The sequence below is a fragment of the Oncorhynchus masou genome, chromosome 31 (assembly GCF_036934945.1).
Source record: "Oncorhynchus masou masou isolate Uvic2021 chromosome 31, UVic_Omas_1.1, whole genome shotgun sequence".
NCBI lineage: Eukaryota > Metazoa > Chordata > Actinopteri > Salmoniformes > Salmonidae > Oncorhynchus > Oncorhynchus masou.
The window spans coordinates 41,748,386-41,757,698 of NC_088242.1; the positions used below are offsets into that span (position 1 = coordinate 41,748,386).

Consider the following 9,313-nt stretch of genomic DNA (forward strand, 5'->3'; position numbering starts at 1 on the left):
GACATAGCATGTTCAGACTTGTATTTGTGTCTTGGATTTGACAAGTTGCTTCATAGTAGACATGACATAGCATGTTCAGACTTGTATTTGTGTCTTGGATTTGACAAGCTGCTTCAAAGTAGACATGACATAGCATGTTCAGTCAACACATTTGAAATACAGCTTGAGCTTGATTGAGTTGCCCAATCCGATTGAATCAAAAAGAATAGTCCCAAAATGGAAAACTCCAAGATACACCAAGCACACCTCAAAGACTTTAATGAGTTTGTTGACAACTTGCTGTTTGCCATTGTTTTCATGTTTGTTTTTGTTGTCCCGTCATTTCAAGTCATATCATGTGATAGAAATGCTTTGAGCAATATGCCATGAAACCCTTTTCCTCCCAACCCTGTCTCTCCCTACTCATCTTGTCCCATAAATACATTTTGACTCACTTGCTACATGTGTTTGTTATCCAAAGACCGAATTAATGTTTCATTGTCACAAAGACCTTGTTAGTTATTTTGGTGTGACATCAAGTCCTCAGCGATATTCTCAGTCAGTTTTCTCTGTCGTCTTCCAAAAAGCTGCTCAACGCACTTTCTCTCACCTTCTCAGAGCTGTTAATTAACCACTGGATTGAATTCAAATGAAGAGGTTTTAATTAAACTGAGTCCCATCATGATTCCTATTAAGGAGTCATCTGGTAATTTATGGAGGCGTCCATTGGTACGTTTTACTACCCTCTGGTGGGAACATGGAGTAACTGAAATTGTGTCACCCCTTGGTACATCTCAATATTCATTAGTGGTTTCCTCTCCTTGTGTGATTCGATGGGATCTGAAGGAATTGAGCAGCTGAAAGCCTAATAGGGTGTAAAGGTGTAATATGTCGGAATTGCTCCGCAATTACCTGATTGCTAAAATTTGATCATGTTCGCCTGATTTCAGTTGATGTGACATCAAGCAATATATAGTATATAGAGAATCATTGTACAATCTAAACTGCTGTGAAAAATGTTTTCAATAACCAAAAATATTGCATTGTCAGCTGTTTTAAGCTGGTGTGCAAAACTGGAAGTAAAAAGAGCAAAAGCAAAACTTCAGGACTGAAAGCATAGAATTAGCACACACAGAGTGGATCTACTGCCAATCAGACTTGCTTTCAATGATAATGACATATCTACAACTCACATTTCTGTGTGAATTTGGTCAGGTCACACACAAAGCTACATATTGGACCTTGAATCTATTGCTACATACTCACTGTAATCAACACTTGTCAAGTATTCTGCATCAGTGTAGATGAAAGGAAGAACAATTTAAATCCTTCCACTCAGTAATTTTTGCTCTTGACTAAGCACTGGGTAAGAGACACCTTGGTACAGTGCACTTATTTGACAAGACATATGGTTTTAATAATTAACTGTTTATGGAGGCAAAACGCTAATGTGACAGAATATATTAATTGCTTTTAAGAATCCGTCAGTCACAGTAATACATTTGACTGACTGGATAAAAAATAAAAAAATCTTACAAGAATGAAGTTATGATCCCACAGCGATTTATACAGAAACTCTCCAACCACACTGGGTACCCTGTTTCTAAGCTGCTGGGCAGTAATTCCATCTGGAGGGTCTGCGACACTTTCCTGTCAGGTACTGGACGATCATATGTAGCTCACTACATACACACTCTGACTCTGATATAAACACCATGCCACATGTACGCAGGGTTTCCCCCGTGGGACTAGTTGCATGTCCCTCCCTGAGGGTGGGGAGCAAGGTGACCGGAGAACAGAGTCCCAAGTGGCACCCTAGTCGCTTTATAGTGCATTACTTTTATGGAGGGCCCATAGGGCTCTGGTCAAAAGTAGTGCACTAAATAGGGAATAGGGTGTCATTTGAAACGAATGCATACGTTACATACATATACTTGGTTATTACCCGGTAAACTCACGTTTCCTGCATGTTGTCTGTGTTACTTCATAACACTGGTGTCCCTCCTACCTAGCTCTCTTGTCCTGTGTCTAAAATATTTCGTATTTTATTGGTTTCTATTGACAACTTTGGTGCCAGAAAGTCTGGATATTGCTTTTTGGACCTTAATACCACAATAGCACATTGAATTGAGAAATATTCATGATTATATAAGAGGTAGAATTGGCCATAATTACAGTAATACACGTTCGCAATAGTACAAAGTGTACTTCCAACATCTCTTATTTTTAGAGATGGCTATAAATGGAAAGACTTACACAAACCATGAAATACATGATGCATCCCAAGTAGCACCCTTTTTATATGGTATACTACTTTTGACCATGACTCCTATGGGCCCCGGGCAAAATTTGCGTACCACAAAGGGAATATGGTGCCATTTGTGACGCAGTCACAGTAATTATATGGGTATTGGCTTGGTTGTGACTCCTGTTATGGAAGATTACGCTTCAAACAGAATGATGCTAACGGTTATTGTACCCGTTAAAGAAATCACAACCTAACCACTCCGGGCTGTGCCACACAGGAAGTACACAACACTATACAGGAAATTGCCTCATTTGAGGTTGTGTTCAGTGTTGTCACACACAAGAGAAAGGACAAGACCCTCGGGAGGTGAGAGGTTGTAGTTCAAATATTGCCAGAGGTGCTATGGGCTGTAAAAGAGTTGAAGTAATGTTGCTTTAAGGTTGTGGCTGTGGGCTGAGAAGATGAGTAGTGGAATATGCTGGGCATTGTGAGTTGGCCTGAATGTTATGGTAATAGAAGGTTGGATTATGCCAACTGTTTGCTTGTGTGTCACCGTGATTGTTTTTATAATGTTGATCCAATGTTTGTTTAATGTTTAGGGGTTCTGTTTGAATGCCATCCTGAGGAATTTCTCCAAGGCAATGGAGCAGGCGCAAGTTCATGTATTCAGCGGTTTGTGAACGCCAATGGCGCACACGCACGTGCGCACAAAATGCACACACTTCATATTATGCAATCAGACCTCTACTGGCATGTCTCCGTATTCATATTTACACATTCACAAGCACACACATGCGTGACCGTACATACAAACACAATGGTTATGCGATGTGATTATGCAATTTATACGACACCAATTAATTCTATGTGACCTGATGTGTATGTCTCTCTCTCTAGTATGAATCCACCCTCATCACGCTCCAGGCTGCCCTAGACATGTACAACAGTCTCCTTCCTCCTTACACTGTCTGTCAGCTCTGAGTTCTACCAAGAGGATGGTGGGTAATGTAGTATTAGTTGCAATACCTCTAGAAATTTCAGTATGTACAAGGCTAATGTTTTAGTGCGATAAACTGGACAGGTTATTTTAGATTTATCTTGATTTAAATTAAACTAAATGGTATGTGATATGTGAAACGAGTATTAAAGTGTTATAAAAATCTGCATAACACATGCCTGCAACTGTAAAGGGAAATTCCAGGTGAACAAAAAGGAGAGCAGTCGTTGACAAAGGAAATAAAAAGTCTGGCTTAGTACACGTTCCAACAGGGAGACAACCTCCAGCATGGGAGCATAGAAAAATGGGTATCAATTTACTAGACACCCACTGTAATAAAATGTTATGACATGGTCATAACTATGGCTGTAACACGGTAATAACACGGTAATTGACAGGTTATTAACAAACACATTTAGCATCTCCTAGTTCCATGCACAGCCTACAAGCCACCGATGCAGACCGACCTTTGGAACTTCTACATATTTTTTAAAATAATAAATGCATGTAATATAGCCTACACATCACAATAAATCTAAATATTTATTTTAGACAGGTCTAAAGAAACAAGATATGAAGAAAAATGTCTATTTCAGAAGAACAGAATAGCATACTCTGCATTATCCTTATGTGATCTGGTTATGCCATATGGCTGTGGGCTATTCTCAAAAGTGCCGACAAATTAATGTGATTTTTTTTTTGCATGTAATGCTTTTATTATAAAGGTGCATTTTTATGGTAAAAATGATCTCCCCCAAACTTGAAACTCACGTGCTGCGAATGTATCCCAGTTAGTCTGTACACACGTTGTAAAGCGATTTTTAATGTGCTTAATTTTAAGAAGTTACTTGGCCACTTTAGTTGTAATACAAACCTTATCAAAACATAGACCTATGGGCTAGGCTACATATTGTGTAATACAAACCTTATCAAAATATAGACCTATGGGCTAGGCTACATATTGTGTAATACAAACCTTATCAAAATATAGACCTATGGGCTAGGCTACATATTGTGTAATAAAACCTTATCAAAATATAGACCTATGGGCTAGGCTACATATTGTGTGGGACTATGATTAGAAAAAGTGGCAAAAAAATAATGCGCTTTTTGCATGAATCATTCACAAGTGATAATATATAATTCACAAGTGATAGGCTAATATTGTCACCATCACACTATTCTTGATTTAATCATGTCTTTACATATACTGAATAATTAATGAGAGAGATTTGTTTAGATCTAGGATGGACCATTATCATGCAACAGTCTCGAAACTGGGCCAGCAAGTTTTTAAATTTTTTAAGTAGCATAAGCTCATGTTGCGCAACATTTCTACAGGCTATGCAATTGATGGCCTCTATCAGCTTTCTATAGGCTCGGCCTACTATATTTATTTCTCAACCTTCCTAATATTAAGCGCATTGCTTCTCTTTAAGACAGGAGTATGGCCTACCAAGGATGAAAAGTAACCACAAAAAAAGCGTTGTCCATTCGCGCTCTCATTGAGTGTTTGATTAGATTTTTGATTACATTTACATTGATGTCAGAGTGATTAGAGGGACAACAGATTGCTGAGTACCGGGCAGTTAGCAAGTTTGGTAGGATACTAATGACCATCAGCAACATCAGAGCTTGGAGAAGCCTAATTACTGTGACTAAACGGTCACGTGGAATTTGACTGCCATCATGACTTGTGACCGCCGGTGTGGCAGTAATATGGTCACTGTAACAGCCCTAGTCAAAACTATGTCATAATGTCATAACAGCTGACATAACTTGTCATAATATGGTCATAACACTGTCATGACCCATATACCTGTTATGACATATATATTTAGTTATTTTATGGCTGGTTACGACACCTACATAAGAGTGTCAAAACCCACATTTATTCTAATTAGTTTTTTTCCTGTCAAGAAGTTCCCTTTCGTTTGAAAGTTTTTCTTAAATCCTTTGTTATGAATTCTTTACAGTCATGTTTTCATCATATTTCAAATAACTTCTAGAAAATACACTTTATGATCCTGAAGAATCATTATGAACATAATTATATAAGCCAGATAGGCCTATCACATACATACACTTATACCAGTCATCAGTCAAGGATGTCTTGTCCTGCTCTTGAAATCTGCTCCTGCATTCATCCCAGTCACCAGCAACAAGAGCATTGGGATAGGTGCATGTCTGCCATCAATTTGTGTGCAATTACAATGCTAATTCATTATGGTAAAACAATAAAACAACTTAAACTGTTTACAAAAAGGCCATGGTGTAATGTAATGTTTTGCCTTGTGTGGTAGGTTTTGTGGGTTCTTACATTCTTATGTACAGTTGAAGTCGGAAGTTTACATACACCTTAGCCAAATACATTTAAACTCCGTTTTTCAAAATTCCTGACATTTAATCCAAGTAAAAATTCCCTGTCTTAGGTCAGTTAGGATCACCACTTTATTTTAAGAATGTGAAATGTCAGAATAATAGTAGAGAGAGTGATTTATTTCAGCTTTTATTTCTTTCATCACATTCCCAGTAGGTCAGAAGTTTATATACACTCAATTAATATTTGGTAGCATTGCCTTTTAAATTGTTTAACTTGGGTCAAATGCTTTGGGTAGCCTTCCACAAGCTTCCCACAATAAGTTGGGTGAATTTTGTCAGATTCCTCCTGACAGAGCTGGTGTAACTGAGTCAGGTTTGTAGGCCTCCTTGCTCGCACACACTTTTTCAGTTCTTCCCACAAATGTTCTATAGGATTGAGGTCAGGGCTTTGTGATGGCCACTCCAATACCTTGACTTTGTTGTCCTTAAGCCATTTTGCCACAACTTTGGAAGTATGCTTGGGGTCATTGGCCATTTGGAGAAGATTTGCGACCAAGCTTTAACTTCCTGACTGATGTTGCTTCAATATATCCACATCATTTTCTTCCCTCATGATGCCATCTATTCTGTGAAGAGCACCAGTCCCTCCTGCTGAAAAGCACCCCCACAACATGATGCTGTCACCCCCGTGCTTCACGGTTGGGATGATGTTCTTTGGCTTGCAAGCATCCCCCTTTTTCCTCCAAACATAACGATGGTCATTATGGCCAAACAGTTCTATTTTTGTTTAATCAGACCAGAGGATATTTCTCCAAAAAGTACGATCTTTGTCCATGTGCAGTTGCAAACCGTAGTCTGGCTTTTTTTATGCCGGTTTTGGAGCAGTGGCTTCTTCCTTGCTGAGCGGCCCTTTAGCTTATGACGATATAGGACTTGTTTTACTGTGGCCATAGATACTTTTGTACCGGTTTCCTACAGCAGCTTCACACGGTCCTTTTCTGTTCTGGGATTGATATGAACTGTTTTCACCAAAGTACGTTCATCTCTAGGAGACAGAACGCGTCTCCTTCCTGAGCGGTATGATGGCTGTGTGGTCCCATGGTGCTTATACTTGCGTACTATAGTTTGTACAGATGAACGTGGTAACTTCAGGCATTTGGAAATTGCTCCCAAGGATGAACCAGACTTATGGAGGTCTACAATCTTTTTTTTCTGAGGTCTTGGCTGATTTCCTTTGATGTTCCCATGATGTCAAGCAAAGGGGCACTGAGTTTGAAGGTAGGCCTTGAAATACATCCACATGTACACCTCCAATTGACTCAAATGCCAATTAGCCTATCAGTAGCTTCTAAAGCCATTTTCTGGAATTCTCCAATCTGTTTAAAGGAACAGTCAATTTAGTGTATGTAAACTTCTGACCCACTGGAATTGTGATGCAGTGAATTATAAGTGAAATAATCTGTCTGTAAACAATTGTTGGACATATTACTTGTGTCGTGTACAAAGTAGATGTCCTAACCAACTTGCCAAAACTATAGTTTGTGAAGAAGAAATTTGTGGATGTTACGACAAATGAGTGAGGAGGTGTGGAGTCAGGCGCAGAGAGCAAAAGATGTGGGAAAAAACACGCTTTAATGTCCAGGAAAAATAACATGAACAAAAGTAGGAAAACAAATGATCAGAAATAATAACGGACAGCGCGAAATCCAAAATACAAACAAAATACACTCAAACAACAGAACAGACGAACAACGGATCGGTGACGACCGCCGAGCGCCACCCGAACAAGAAGGGGAGTCACCTTCGGTAGTACTCGTGACAGTGGAGTGGTTGAAAAACAAGTTTTAATGACACAAACCTAAGTGCATGTAAACTTCCGACTTCAACTGTAGGTTTCATAACCAGACATAAAATAAGAGAAATGTCACAACAGTCTAAATATGTGTGTCAGGACAGTGTTATGACATGGTTATGACCGTTCCATAATGTGTCATGATGCTGAATGTGTGGAGTAAAGTGTTAACGAAAAATTTCTCCCTCACCTTTTCACAATAGACCCTTATCCTAATCACATATAGTATGTTCTGTAAACACAGAACAAAAAGCATTGAATACAAGAATAAGTTTGTCCTTGAAACTGGCACATTTAGACTGTTGCCAACTCTAGCAGAAGATAGGAGAAACGAGCCTAGTGACCACCAACCTTGCACAAACAGAGTCATGTGTATTACAGAAATGAAAGCTATGATACATTGTGGTAATCACTTAACTGAATATGTACTTTATTCATCTTAAATTTCCCATTACAATATCCTCCTACATAGTCTGTGTGAACTATTCCAGATCATATTCTCTTGACTTGTATTACTGTAATGACTCATCCTGTGGTCCCTACCAGACCCCTGTGTCTGGCTGTGAGATGACCCGTGCCCTATCACCTCATTTTATGACCTGGTTAAAGATTATCTCAACGGACTGTGAGTGTAGGCTCACACCGTCACGGTTCAACACAGGTAAGCGAGGTAGTCCATATCTTCCTCATGGTTCAAAGGTTTTGCTTTGTTACTTTGGCAGAGGAGCTCATTGTTCTGTCATTCTATACAACAGAATAACCCTAAATATTGCCACAGATAACTTTAACTTATCACAATGTTTACTCTGAAACTGCCACTACTCATTGAAACAGGAGTCTCTTTAAGACTGAAATCTTAAATCTGATTACTTAACTTCATTGCATCTCTCGTGACTTGTGGTGCTTGTAGTGGCAGTGGCTTTCCTATTGGTGGCACTGTTGACCAGCATAGCGGTGCTGCTCCACCAGAGAAGAAACCTGTACTCCAGGGATGGGAGGGCTCTGAGTGTTGAATAATTTTCCTAAAACATCATGGCATGGAGATAAACGCTCTTATCCAGAGCGACTTACAATTAGTGCATTAATCTTAACCTCAAAGTCTAAGCCGTTGGGGGGAGGGTGGGTTCTAAGCTAACATATGGAATTGTTTTAAGATGGTCATACCATGGACCATTTAGTTTGATTTGACATTATAGGACCACTTTAGGTATCCCCCATAAATAAAAAATACATGTTTTGATAAAATATTGAATTTTGCCTTTACTATAGCCCATAGAAACACATTGAATAAGATATTCATAGACAGTAAAACAAATAAATCATGAGGAATGAGACTGAAGTATTTGTCCTATACAGTGCCTTGCGAAAGTATTCGGCCCCCTTGAACTTTGCGACCTTTTGCCACATTTCAGGCTTCAAACATAAAGATATAAAACTGTATTTTTTTGTGAAGAATCAACAACAAGTGGGACACAATCATGAAGTGGAACGACATTTATTGGATATTTCAAAACTTTTTTAACAAATCAAAAACTGAAAAATTGGGCGTGCAAAAAATATATATATATTTGTGACACATATTTAACACAATATTTTGGGGGACACAAAATTACCTCCATACCCATTTGTTTGTATGTGTCACGCCCTGGCCTTAGTATTCTGTGTTTTCTTTTTTATGTTGGTTAGGCCAGGGTGTGACATGGTGATTTATGTGTCTTGTTTTGTCTAGGGGTTTTGTAGTCTATGGGGTTGTGTTCAGTTGAATGTTCTAGGTAAGTCTATGGTGGCCTGGAGTGGTTCTCAATCAGAAGCAGGTGTTTATCGTTGTCTCTGATTGGGAACCATATTTAGGCAGGCATATTCTTTAGGTATCTTGTGGGTGATTGTTTCCTGTCTCTGTGTTCTCTGCACCAGT

At 38.9% G+C, this 9,313-nt stretch overlaps 1 pseudogene; it reads left to right on the top strand.

Moving 5' to 3' along the window:
* Positions 1 to 1,527: 1,527 nt before the first annotated feature.
* On the top strand, positions 1,528 to 8,411 carry LOC135524950 (testicular acid phosphatase homolog; annotated as a pseudogene).
* The last annotated feature ends 902 nt before the right edge of the window (positions 8,412 to 9,313 follow it).